This window comes from Anomaloglossus baeobatrachus, unplaced genomic scaffold (assembly GCF_048569485.1).
Source record: "Anomaloglossus baeobatrachus isolate aAnoBae1 unplaced genomic scaffold, aAnoBae1.hap1 Scaffold_645, whole genome shotgun sequence".
Taxonomy (NCBI): domain Eukaryota; kingdom Metazoa; phylum Chordata; class Amphibia; order Anura; family Aromobatidae; genus Anomaloglossus; species Anomaloglossus baeobatrachus.
In genome coordinates this window covers 26,301-39,305 of record NW_027445014.1, presented here as the reverse complement: position 1 = coordinate 39,305, position 13,005 = coordinate 26,301, and the positions used below count along the sequence as shown (strand labels likewise).

At 46.6% G+C, this 13,005-nt stretch overlaps 10 non-coding genes across 10 annotated transcripts; all 10 read right to left on the bottom strand.

Moving 5' to 3' along the window:
* Positions 1-560: 560 nt before the first annotated feature.
* On the bottom strand, positions 561-751 carry LOC142286157 (U2 spliceosomal RNA). The gene has a single exon (XR_012747371.1). It is a non-coding gene; the product is annotated as a U2 spliceosomal RNA (small nuclear RNA).
* A 1,117-nt stretch (positions 752-1,868) lies between these two features.
* LOC142286156 (U2 spliceosomal RNA) lies at positions 1,869-2,059 on the bottom strand. The gene has a single exon (XR_012747370.1). It is a non-coding gene; the product is annotated as a U2 spliceosomal RNA (small nuclear RNA).
* A 1,117-nt stretch (positions 2,060-3,176) lies between these two features.
* Positions 3,177-3,367, bottom strand: LOC142286154 (U2 spliceosomal RNA). Its single transcript, XR_012747368.1, has one exon. It is a non-coding gene; the product is annotated as a U2 spliceosomal RNA (small nuclear RNA).
* A 1,117-nt stretch (positions 3,368-4,484) lies between these two features.
* Positions 4,485-4,675, bottom strand: LOC142286153 (U2 spliceosomal RNA). Its single transcript, XR_012747367.1, has one exon. It is a non-coding gene; the product is annotated as a U2 spliceosomal RNA (small nuclear RNA).
* Positions 4,676-5,792: 1,117 nt separating this feature from the next.
* LOC142286152 (U2 spliceosomal RNA) lies at positions 5,793-5,983 on the bottom strand. Its single transcript, XR_012747366.1, has one exon. It is a non-coding gene; the product is annotated as a U2 spliceosomal RNA (small nuclear RNA).
* Positions 5,984-7,100: 1,117 nt separating this feature from the next.
* Positions 7,101-7,291, bottom strand: LOC142286151 (U2 spliceosomal RNA). Its single transcript, XR_012747365.1, has one exon. It is a non-coding gene; the product is annotated as a U2 spliceosomal RNA (small nuclear RNA).
* Positions 7,292-8,408: 1,117 nt separating this feature from the next.
* Positions 8,409-8,599, bottom strand: LOC142286150 (U2 spliceosomal RNA). Its single transcript, XR_012747364.1, has one exon. It is a non-coding gene; the product is annotated as a U2 spliceosomal RNA (small nuclear RNA).
* A 1,117-nt stretch (positions 8,600-9,716) lies between these two features.
* On the bottom strand, positions 9,717-9,907 carry LOC142286149 (U2 spliceosomal RNA). The gene has a single exon (XR_012747363.1). It is a non-coding gene; the product is annotated as a U2 spliceosomal RNA (small nuclear RNA).
* Positions 9,908-11,024: 1,117 nt separating this feature from the next.
* Positions 11,025-11,215, bottom strand: LOC142286148 (U2 spliceosomal RNA). Its single transcript, XR_012747362.1, has one exon. It is a non-coding gene; the product is annotated as a U2 spliceosomal RNA (small nuclear RNA).
* A 1,117-nt stretch (positions 11,216-12,332) lies between these two features.
* LOC142286137 (U2 spliceosomal RNA) lies at positions 12,333-12,526 on the bottom strand. Its single transcript, XR_012747353.1, has one exon. It is a non-coding gene; the product is annotated as a U2 spliceosomal RNA (small nuclear RNA).
* Between the last annotated feature and the right edge of the window lie 479 nt (positions 12,527-13,005).

Here is a 13,005-nt window from a genome sequence, read left to right as displayed (position 1 = left end):
CGGGGGGCATTGTGACAAGCCGCCAGTGTTCCGTCTCTTCATGTTGTGCACTGTTCAAACCGAAAATACATCAACAGGCAGGCTACAGAAAAGCTTACTAACAAAGGTTAGAGAGGGGCTTTCTCAGAGGGCTTTTTACAGTTTGTCTATTCCCAATTAGCCGGTTTAGTATACTTAATGAAAGTACTAATTCTTTCATAGGCCGCCCATTCTTAGTATTTGACGTTCAGGTAACAACAGGTAACTTTATTTGGAGTGGAAGCAGAGAGATAACACCAGATGCCAATTGTAGATCCTCTCACACCTGTGGTCACTGCAGCATCTGACTCCACTTTGTCCAAAAGGGATCTATTCCATTCAATTACACATGATCTAGATTAGACTGACAACAAGATACTGCACGGGACATAGCAGAGTTGGTGAAGTTGAGTGGTGATGAGTTTGCTATTTGGATGAATAAAGCAAGTAAAAAGTGTGTTAGATAAAAATTCATTTCAATTCGCTAATCGGGCTAATATGAATCAGGTGAATCGAGTTCTGCTTTTGGAAACTGGGTTAAGAAGGGGTGCACCGTTCCTGGAGGTACTGCAATACCAGGTCAATGCGTGGAGTGGACAGAGCAAGCTCTTTTTCCATCTCCCTGTTCTAAAAATCCATTTAATATATGGTCCCCAGATAGGGGACGTATCAGATATTAAACTGATAAGAACAGATACTACACTTGATCTTAGCCAAAAGGCCGAGAAGCGATAACCAGAATTGGTTTGGGCCTCGAGTGGCACCCTGGCCTATGCCGGACACATCTTAGGGAGAGAGAGCGAGAGGGAGACAAACCCACGCCTACACAAGACATTTTGTCACCCAAGCCAACCCTTGAAAAGGCTGCTTTGCAGAGCAAAAACAAGAAGAATGGTGCGTTTTGCAGCCGCCGCCCACTGCAATGAATCTGAATAACTCCTCCTTTAGGGCGCAAGCAACTCCCCTCCCCCTTGCAGTCTTTCCAATTCACGATACAAAAAGACGGACAGGACAGGTTGCCTGACTTTCCGTCACTGCCACCCTTTGCCATCCTTACCCGTAGAAAGCCCTTTCATCATCCCCAAACCCTAATCTTTTCCCTTTCCTTCCCAGCCCCCAAACCCTGCCCTCTGTACCTTTCTCACCACCCGCTTCCCTTCTCCTGTCATCCCCCTACCACCCGGGAAAAAAAGAGATTGCCCCCTCCTTCCACTAGCCCACCCTCCCACCCAAAGAACAACTTCTTCTGCGCAGCTTGTTTTCTAGGCAGCAGCGCTATTGTGATGTCATCGGGGGGCATTGTGACAAGCCGCCAGTGTTCCGTCTCTTCATGTTGTGCACTGTTCAAACCGAAAATACATCAACAGGCAGGCTACAGAAAAGCTTACTAACAAAGGTTAGAGAGGGGCTTTCTCAGAGGGCTTTTTACAGTTTGTCTATTCCCAATTAGCCGGTTTAGTATACTTAATGAAAGTACTAATTCTTTCATAGGCCGCCCATTCTTAGTATTTGACGTTCAGGTAACAACAGGTAACTTTATTTGGAGTGGAAGCAGAGAGATAACACCAGATGCCAATTGTAGATCCTCTCACACCTGTGGTCACTGCAGCATCTGACTCCACTTTGTCCAAAAGGGATCTATTCCATTCAATTACACATGATCTAGATTAGACTGACAACAAGATACTGCACGGGACATAGCAGAGTTGGTGAAGTTGAGTGGTGATGAGTTTGCTATTTGGATGAATAAAGCAAGTAAAAAGTGTGTTAGATAAAAATTCATTTCAATTCGCTAATCGGGCTAATATGAATCAGGTGAATCGAGTTCTGCTTTTGGAAACTGGGTTAAGAAGGGGTGCACCGTTCCTGGAGGTACTGCAATACCAGGTCAATGCGTGGAGTGGACAGAGCAAGCTCTTTTTCCATCTCCCTGTTCTAAAAATCCATTTAATATATGGTCCCCAGATAGGGGACGTATCAGATATTAAACTGATAAGAACAGATACTACACTTGATCTTAGCCAAAAGGCCGAGAAGCGATAACCAGAATTGGTTTGAGCCTCGAGTGGCACCCTGGCCTATGCCGGACACATCTTAGGGAGAGAGAGCGAGAGGGAGACAAACCCACGCCTACACAAGACATTTTGTCACCCAAGCCAACCCTTGAAAAGGCTGCTTTGCAGAGCAAAAACAAGAAGAATGGTGCGTTTTGCAGCCGCCGCCCACTGCAATGAATCTGAATAACTCCTCCTTTAGGGCGCAAGCAACTCCCCTCCCCCTTGCAGTCTTTCCAATTCACGATACAAAAAGACGGACAGGACAGGTTGCCTGACTTTCCGTCACTGCCACCCTTTGCCATCCTTACCCGTAGAAAGCCCTTTCATCATCCCCAAACCCTAATCTTTTCCCTTTCCTTCCCAGCCCCCAAACCCTGCCCTCTGTACCTTTCTCACCACCCGCTTCCCTTCTCCTGTCATCCCCCTACCACCCGGGAAAAAAAGAGATTGCCCCCTCCTTCCACTAGCCCACCCTCCCACACAAAGAACAACTTCTTCTGCGCAGCTTGTTTTCTAGGCAGCAGCGCTATTGTGATGTCATCGGGGGGCATTGTGACAAGCCGCCAGTGTTCCGTCTCTTCATGTTGTGCACTGTTCAAACCGAAAATACATCAACAGGCAGGCTACAGAAAAGCTTACTAACAAAGGTTAGAGAGGGGCTTTCTCAGAGGGCTTTTTACAGTTTGTCTATTCCCAATTAGCCGGTTTAGTATACTTAATGAAAGTACTAATTCTTTCATAGGCCGCCCATTCTTAGTATTTGACGTTCAGGTAACAACAGGTAACTTTATTTGGAGTGGAAGCAGAGAGATAACACCAGATGCCAATTGTAGATCCTCTCACACCTGTGGTCACTGCAGCATCTGACTCCACTTTGTCCAAAAGGGATCTATTCCATTCAATTACACATGATCTAGATTAGACTGACAACAAGATACTGCACGGGACATAGCAGAGTTGGTGAAGTTGAGTGGTGATGAGTTTGCTATTTGGATGAATAAAGCAAGTAAAAAGTGTGTTAGATAAAAATTCATTTCAATTCGCTAATCGGGCTAATATGAATCAGGTGAATCGAGTTCTGCTTTTGGAAACTGGGTTAAGAAGGGGTGCACCGTTCCTGGAGGTACTGCAATACCAGGTCAATGCGTGGAGTGGACAGAGCAAGCTCTTTTTCCATCTCCCTGTTCTAAAAATCCATTTAATATATGGTCCCCAGATAGGGGACGTATCAGATATTAAACTGATAAGAACAGATACTACACTTGATCTTAGCCAAAAGGCCGAGAAGCGATAACCAGAATTGGTTTGGGCCTCGAGTGGCACCCTGGCCTATGCCGGACACATCTTAGGGAGAGAGAGCGAGAGGGAGACAAACCCACGCCTACACAAGACATTTTGTCACCCAAGCCAACCCTTGAAAAGGCTGCTTTGCAGAGCAAAAACAAGAAGAATGGTGCGTTTTGCAGCCGCCGCCCACTGCAATGAATCTGAATAACTCCTCCTTTAGGGCGCAAGCAACTCCCCTCCCCCTTGCAGTCTTTCCAATTCACGATACAAAAAGACGGACAGGACAGGTTGCCTGACTTTCCGTCACTGCCACCCTTTGCCATCCTTACCCGTAGAAAGCCCTTTCATCATCCCCAAACCCTAATCTTTTCCCTTTCCTTCCCAGCCCCCAAACCCTGCCCTCTGTACCTTTCTCACCACCCGCTTCCCTTCTCCTGTCATCCCCCTACCACCCGGGAAAAAAAGAGATTGCCCCCTCCTTCCACTAGCCCACCCTCCCACCCAAAGAACAACTTCTTCTGCGCAGCTTGTTTTCTAGGCAGCAGCGCTATTGTGATGTCATCGGGGGGCATTGTGACAAGCCGCCAGTGTTCCGTCTCTTCATGTTGTGCACTGTTCAAACCGAAAATACATCAACAGGCAGGCTACAGAAAAGCTTACTAACAAAGGTTAGAGAGGGGCTTTCTCAGAGGGCTTTTTACAGTTTGTCTATTCCCAATTAGCCGGTTTAGTATACTTAATGAAAGTACTAATTCTTTCATAGGCCGCCCATTCTTAGTATTTGACGTTCAGGTAACAACAGGTAACTTTATTTGGAGTGGAAGCAGAGAGATAACACCAGATGCCAATTGTAGATCCTCTCACACCTGTGGTCACTGCAGCATCTGACTCCACTTTGTCCAAAAGGGATCTATTCCATTCAATTACACATGATCTAGATTAGACTGACAACAAGATACTGCACGGGACATAGCAGAGTTGGTGAAGTTGAGTGGTGATGAGTTTGCTATTTGGATGAATAAAGCAAGTAAAAAGTGTGTTAGATAAAAATTCATTTCAATTCGCTAATCGGGCTAATATGAATCAGGTGAATCGAGTTCTGCTTTTGGAAACTGGGTTAAGAAGGGGTGCACCGTTCCTGGAGGTACTGCAATACCAGGTCAATGCGTGGAGTGGACAGAGCAAGCTCTTTTTCCATCTCCCTGTTCTAAAAATCCATTTAATATATGGTCCCCAGATAGGGGACGTATCAGATATTAAACTGATAAGAACAGATACTACACTTGATCTTAGCCAAAAGGCCGAGAAGCGATAACCAGAATTGGTTTGGGCCTCGAGTGGCACCCTGGCCTATGCCGGACACATCTTAGGGAGAGAGAGCGAGAGGGAGACAAACCCACGCCTACACAAGACATTTTGTCACCCAAGCCAACCCTTGAAAAGGCTGCTTTGCAGAGCAAAAACAAGAAGAATGGTGCGTTTTGCAGCCGCCGCCCACTGCAATGAATCTGAATAACTCCTCCTTTAGGGCGCAAGCAACTCCCCTCCCCCTTGCAGTCTTTCCAATTCACGATACAAAAAGACGGACAGGACAGGTTGCCTGACTTTCCGTCACTGCCACCCTTTGCCATCCTTACCCGTAGAAAGCCCTTTCATCATCCCCAAACCCTAATCTTTTCCCTTTCCTTCCCAGCCCCCAAACCCTGCCCTCTGTACCTTTCTCACCACCCGCTTCCCTTCTCCTGTCATCCCCCTACCACCCGGGAAAAAAAGAGATTGCCCCCTCCTTCCACTAGCCCACCCTCCCACCCAAAGAACAACTTCTTCTGCGCAGCTTGTTTTCTAGGCAGCAGCGCTATTGTGATGTCATCGGGGGGCATTGTGACAAGCCGCCAGTGTTCCGTCTCTTCATGTTGTGCACTGTTCAAACCGAAAATACATCAACAGGCAGGCTACAGAAAAGCTTACTAACAAAGGTTAGAGAGGGGCTTTCTCAGAGGGCTTTTTACAGTTTGTCTATTCCCAATTAGCCGGTTTAGTATACTTAATGAAAGTACTAATTCTTTCATAGGCCGCCCATTCTTAGTATTTGACGTTCAGGTAACAACAGGTAACTTTATTTGGAGTGGAAGCAGAGAGATAACACCAGATGCCAATTGTAGATCCTCTCACACCTGTGGTCACTGCAGCATCTGACTCCACTTTGTCCAAAAGGGATCTATTCCATTCAATTACACATGATCTAGATTAGACTGACAACAAGATACTGCACGGGACATAGCAGAGTTGGTGAAGTTGAGTGGTGATGAGTTTGCTATTTGGATGAATAAAGCAAGTAAAAAGTGTGTTAGATAAAAATTCATTTCAATTCGCTAATCGGGCTAATATGAATCAGGTGAATCGAGTTCTGCTTTTGGAAACTGGGTTAAGAAGGGGTGCACCGTTCCTGGAGGTACTGCAATACCAGGTCAATGCGTGGAGTGGACAGAGCAAGCTCTTTTTCCATCTCCCTGTTCTAAAAATCCATTTAATATATGGTCCCCAGATAGGGGACGTATCAGATATTAAACTGATAAGAACAGATACTACACTTGATCTTAGCCAAAAGGCCGAGAAGCGATAACCAGAATTGGTTTGGGCCTCGAGTGGCACCCTGGCCTATGCCGGACACATCTTAGGGAGAGAGAGCGAGAGGGAGACAAACCCACGCCTACACAAGACATTTTGTCACCCAAGCCAACCCTTGAAAAGGCTGCTTTGCAGAGCAAAAACAAGAAGAATGGTGCGTTTTGCAGCCGCCGCCCACTGCAATGAATCTGAATAACTCCTCCTTTAGGGCGCAAGCAACTCCCCTCCCCCTTGCAGTCTTTCCAATTCACGATACAAAAAGACGGACAGGACAGGTTGCCTGACTTTCCGTCACTGCCACCCTTTGCCATCCTTACCCGTAGAAAGCCCTTTCATCATCCCCAAACCCTAATCTTTTCCCTTTCCTTCCCAGCCCCCAAACCCTGCCCTCTGTACCTTTCTCACCACCCGCTTCCCTTCTCCTGTCATCCCCCTACCACCCGGGAAAAAAAGAGATTGCCCCCTCCTTCCACTAGCCCACCCTCCCACCCAAAGAACAACTTCTTCTGCGCAGCTTGTTTTCTAGGCAGCAGCGCTATTGTGATGTCATCGGGGGGCATTGTGACAAGCCGCCAGTGTTCCGTCTCTTCATGTTGTGCACTGTTCAAACCGAAAATACATCAACAGGCAGGCTACAGAAAAGCTTACTAACAAAGGTTAGAGAGGGGCTTTCTCAGAGGGCTTTTTACAGTTTGTCTATTCCCAATTAGCCGGTTTAGTATACTTAATGAAAGTACTAATTCTTTCATAGGCCGCCCATTCTTAGTATTTGACGTTCAGGTAACAACAGGTAACTTTATTTGGAGTGGAAGCAGAGAGATAACACCAGATGCCAATTGTAGATCCTCTCACACCTGTGGTCACTGCAGCATCTGACTCCACTTTGTCCAAAAGGGATCTATTCCATTCAATTACACATGATCTAGATTAGACTGACAACAAGATACTGCACGGGACATAGCAGAGTTGGTGAAGTTGAGTGGTGATGAGTTTGCTATTTGGATGAATAAAGCAAGTAAAAAGTGTGTTAGATAAAAATTCATTTCAATTCGCTAATCGGGCTAATATGAATCAGGTGAATCGAGTTCTGCTTTTGGAAACTGGGTTAAGAAGGGGTGCACCGTTCCTGGAGGTACTGCAATACCAGGTCAATGCGTGGAGTGGACAGAGCAAGCTCTTTTTCCATCTCCCTGTTCTAAAAATCCATTTAATATATGGTCCCCAGATAGGGGACGTATCAGATATTAAACTGATAAGAACAGATACTACACTTGATCTTAGCCAAAAGGCCGAGAAGCGATAACCAGAATTGGTTTGGGCCTCGAGTGGCACCCTGGCCTATGCCGGACACATCTTAGGGAGAGAGAGCGAGAGGGAGACAAACCCACGCCTACACAAGACATTTTGTCACCCAAGCCAACCCTTGAAAAGGCTGCTTTGCAGAGCAAAAACAAGAAGAATGGTGCGTTTTGCAGCCGCCGCCCACTGCAATGAATCTGAATAACTCCTCCTTTAGGGCGCAAGCAACTCCCCTCCCCCTTGCAGTCTTTCCAATTCACGATACAAAAAGACGGACAGGACAGGTTGCCTGACTTTCCGTCACTGCCACCCTTTGCCATCCTTACCCGTAGAAAGCCCTTTCATCATCCCCAAACCCTAATCTTTTCCCTTTCCTTCCCAGCCCCCAAACCCTGCCCTCTGTACCTTTCTCACCACCCGCTTCCCTTCTCCTGTCATCCCCCTACCACCCGGGAAAAAAAGAGATTGCCCCCTCCTTCCACTAGCCCACCCTCCCACCCAAAGAACAACTTCTTCTGCGCAGCTTGTTTTCTAGGCAGCAGCGCTATTGTGATGTCATCGGGGGGCATTGTGACAAGCCGCCAGTGTTCCGTCTCTTCATGTTGTGCACTGTTCAAACCGAAAATACATCAACAGGCAGGCTACAGAAAAGCTTACTAACAAAGGTTAGAGAGGGGCTTTCTCAGAGGGCTTTTTACAGTTTGTCTATTCCCAATTAGCCGGTTTAGTATACTTAATGAAAGTACTAATTCTTTCATAGGCCGCCCATTCTTAGTATTTGACGTTCAGGTAACAACAGGTAACTTTATTTGGAGTGGAAGCAGAGAGATAACACCAGATGCCAATTGTAGATCCTCTCACACCTGTGGTCACTGCAGCATCTGACTCCACTTTGTCCAAAAGGGATCTATTCCATTCAATTACACATGATCTAGATTAGACTGACAACAAGATACTGCACGGGACATAGCAGAGTTGGTGAAGTTGAGTGGTGATGAGTTTGCTATTTGGATGAATAAAGCAAGTAAAAAGTGTGTTAGATAAAAATTCATTTCAATTCGCTAATCGGGCTAATATGAATCAGGTGAATCGAGTTCTGCTTTTGGAAACTGGGTTAAGAAGGGGTGCACCGTTCCTGGAGGTACTGCAATACCAGGTCAATGCGTGGAGTGGACAGAGCAAGCTCTTTTTCCATCTCCCTGTTCTAAAAATCCATTTAATATATGGTCCCCAGATAGGGGACGTATCAGATATTAAACTGATAAGAACAGATACTACACTTGATCTTAGCCAAAAGGCCGAGAAGCGATAACCAGAATTGGTTTGGGCCTCGAGTGGCACCCTGGCCTATGCCGGACACATCTTAGGGAGAGAGAGCGAGAGGGAGACAAACCCACGCCTACACAAGACATTTTGTCACCCAAGCCAACCCTTGAAAAGGCTGCTTTGCAGAGCAAAAACAAGAAGAATGGTGCGTTTTGCAGCCGCCGCCCACTGCAATGAATCTGAATAACTCCTCCTTTAGGGCGCAAGCAACTCCCCTCCCCCTTGCAGTCTTTCCAATTCACGATACAAAAAGACGGACAGGACAGGTTGCCTGACTTTCCGTCACTGCCACCCTTTGCCATCCTTACCCGTAGAAAGCCCTTTCATCATCCCCAAACCCTAATCTTTTCCCTTTCCTTCCCAGCCCCCAAACCCTGCCCTCTGTACCTTTCTCACCACCCGCTTCCCTTCTCCTGTCATCCCCCTACCACCCGGGAAAAAAAGAGATTGCCCCCTCCTTCCACTAGCCCACCCTCCCACCCAAAGAACAACTTCTTCTGCGCAGCTTGTTTTCTAGGCAGCAGCGCTATTGTGATGTCATCGGGGGGCATTGTGACAAGCCGCCAGTGTTCCGTCTCTTCATGTTGTGCACTGTTCAAACCGAAAATACATCAACAGGCAGGCTACAGAAAAGCTTACTAACAAAGGTTAGAGAGGGGCTTTCTCAGAGGGCTTTTTACAGTTTGTCTATTCCCAATTAGCCGGTTTAGTATACTTAATGAAAGTACTAATTCTTTCATAGGCCGCCCATTCTTAGTATTTGACGTTCAGGTAACAACAGGTAACTTTATTTGGAGTGGAAGCAGAGAGATAACACCAGATGCCAATTGTAGATCCTCTCACACCTGTGGTCACTGCAGCATCTGACTCCACTTTGTCCAAAAGGGATCTATTCCATTCAATTACACATGATCTAGATTAGACTGACAACAAGATACTGCACGGGACATAGCAGAGTTGGTGAAGTTGAGTGGTGATGAGTTTGCTATTTGGATGAATAAAGCAAGTAAAAAGTGTGTTAGATAAAAATTCATTTCAATTCGCTAATCGGGCTAATATGAATCAGGTGAATCGAGTTCTGCTTTTGGAAACTGGGTTAAGAAGGGGTGCACCGTTCCTGGAGGTACTGCAATACCAGGTCAATGCGTGGAGTGGACAGAGCAAGCTCTTTTTCCATCTCCCTGTTCTAAAAATCCATTTAATATATGGTCCCCAGATAGGGGACGTATCAGATATTAAACTGATAAGAACAGATACTACACTTGATCTTAGCCAAAAGGCCGAGAAGCGATAACCAGAATTGGTTTGGGCCTCGAGTGGCACCCTGGCCTATGCCGGACACATCTTAGGGAGAGAGAGCGAGAGGGAGACAAACCCACGCCTACACAAGACATTTTGTCACCCAAGCCAACCCTTGAAAAGGCTGCTTTGCAGAGCAAAAACAAGAAGAATGGTGCGTTTTGCAGCCGCCGCCCACTGCAATGAATCTGAATAACTCCTCCTTTAGGGCGCAAGCAACTCCCCTCCCCCTTGCAGTCTTTCCAATTCACGATACAAAAAGACGGACAGGACAGGTTGCCTGACTTTCCGTCACTGCCACCCTTTGCCATCCTTACCCGTAGAAAGCCCTTTCATCATCCCCAAACCCTAATCTTTTCCCTTTCCTTCCCAGCCCCCAAACCCTGCCCTCTGTACCTTTCTCACCACCCGCTTCCCTTCTCCTGTCATCCCCCTACCACCCGGGAAAAAAAGAGATTGCCCCCTCCTTCCACTAGCCCACCCTCCCACCCAAAGAACAACTTCTTCTGCGCAGCTTGTTTTCTAGGCAGCAGCGCTATTGTGATGTCATCGGGGGGCATTGTGACAAGCCGCCAGTGTTCCGTCTCTTCATGTTGTGCACTGTTCAAACCGAAAATACATCAACAGGCAGGCTACAGAAAAGCTTACTAACAAAGGTTAGAGAGGGGCTTTCTCAGAGGGCTTTTTACAGTTTGTCTATTCCCAATTAGCCGGTTTAGTATACTTAATGAAAGTACTAATTCTTTCATAGGCCGCCCATTCTTAGTATTTGACGTTCAGGTAACAACAGGTAACTTTATTTGGAGTGGAAGCAGAGAGATAACACCAGATGCCAATTGTAGATCCTCTCACACCTGTGGTCACTGCAGCATCTGACTCCACTTTGTCCAAAAGGGATCTATTCCATTCAATTACACATGATCTAGATTAGACTGACAACAAGATACTGCACGGGACATAGCAGAGTTGGTGAAGTTGAGTGGTGATGAGTTTGCTATTTGGATGAATAAAGCAAGTAAAAAGTGTGTTAGGTAAAAATTCATTTCAATTCGCTAATCGGGCTAATATGAATCAGGTGAATCGAGTTCTGCTTTTGGAAACTGGGTTAAGAAGGGGTGCACCGTTCCTGGAGGTACTGCAATACCAGGTCAATGCGTGGAGTGGACAGAGCAAGCTCTTTTTCCATCTCCCTGTTCTAAAAATCCATTTAATATATGGTCCCCAGATAGGGGACGTATCAGATATTAAACTGATAAGAACAGATACTACACTTGATCTTAGCCAAAAGGCCGAGAAGCGATAACCAGAATTGGTTTGGGCCTCGAGTGGCACCCTGGCCTATGCCGGACACATCTTAGGGAGAGAGAGCGAGAGGGAGACAAACCCACGCCTACACAAGACATTTTGTCACCCAAGCCAACCCTTGAAAAGGCTGCTTTGCAGAGCAAAAACAAGAAGAATGGTGCGTTTTGCAGCCGCCGCCCACTGCAATGAATCTGAATAACTCCTCCTTTAGGGCGCAAGCAACTCCCCTCCCCCTTGCAGTCTTTCCAATTCACGATACAAAAAGACGGACAGGACAGGTTGCCTGACTTTCCGTCACTGCCACCCTTTGCCATCCTTACCCGTAGAAAGCCCTTTCATCATCCCCAAACCCTAATCTTTTCCCTTTCCTTCCCAGCCCCCAAACCCTGCCCTCTGTACCTTTCTCACCACCCGCTTCCCTTCTCCTGTCATCCCCCTACCACCCGGGAAAAAAAGAGATTGCCCCCTCCTTCCACTAGCCCACCCTCCCACCCAAAGAACAACTTCTTCTGCGCAGCTTGTTTTCTAGGCAGCAGCGCTATTGTGATGTCATCGGGGGGCATTGTGACAAGCCGCCAGTGTTCCGTCTCTTCATGTTGTGCACTGTTCAAACCGAAAATACATCAACAGGCAGGCTACAGAAAAGCTTACTAACAAAGGTTAGAGAGGGGCTTTCTCAGAGGGCTTTTTACAGTTTGTCTATTCCCAATTAGCCGGTTTAGTATACTTAATGAAAGTACTAATTCTTTCATAGGCCGCCCATTCTTAGTATTTGACGTTCAGGTAACAACAGGTAACTTTATTTGGAGTGGAAGCAGAGAGATAACACCAGATGCCAATTGTAGATCCTCTCACACCTGTGGTCACTGCAGCATCTGACTCCACTTTGTCCAAAAGGGATCTATTCCATTCAATTACACATGATCTAGATTAGACTGACAACAAGATACTGCACGGGACATAGCAGAGTTGGTGAAGTTGAGTGGTGATGAGTTTGCTATTTGGATGAATAAAGCAAGTAAAAAGTGTGTTAGATAAAAATTCATTTCAATTCGCTAATCGGGCTAATATGAATCAGGTGAATCGAGTTCTGCTTTTGGAAACTGGGTTAAGAAGGGGTGCACCGTTCCTGGAGGTACTGCAATACCAGGTCAATGCGTGGAGTGGACAGAGCAAGCTCTTTTTCCATCTCCCTGTTCTAAAAATCCATTTAATATATGGTCCCCAGATAGGGGACGTATCAGATATTAAACTGATAAGAACAGATTTTTTTTTTTTTTTTTTTGAAGGATGAGTTTGAAAATAATAAAGTGACCGCCTCTCGTTGCCCAGGTAACTGTCCGTCACAAGAGGGCTATGACATCCTACGATGCACACTCCCCCAAGGCCAGCAGTTGTGCAATACCCTGGCACCTTTCAGCACCAACCAAGGTAGTACCCTCCCAAACTACACTTGATCTTAGCCAAAAGGCCGAGAAGCGATAACCAGAATTGGTTTGGGCCTCGAGTGGCACCCTGGCCTATGCCGGACACATCTTAGGGAGAGAGAGCGAGAGGGAGACAAACCCACGCCTACACAAGACATTTTGTCACCCAAGCCAACCCTTGAAAAGGCTGCTTTGCAGAGCAAAAACAAGAAGAATGGTGCGTTTTGCAGCCGCCGCCCACTGCAATGAATCTGAATAACTCCTCCTTTAGGGCGCAAGCAACTCCCCTCCCCCTTGCAGTCTTTCCAATTCACGATACAAAAAGACGGACAGGACAGGTTGCCTGACTTTCCGTCACT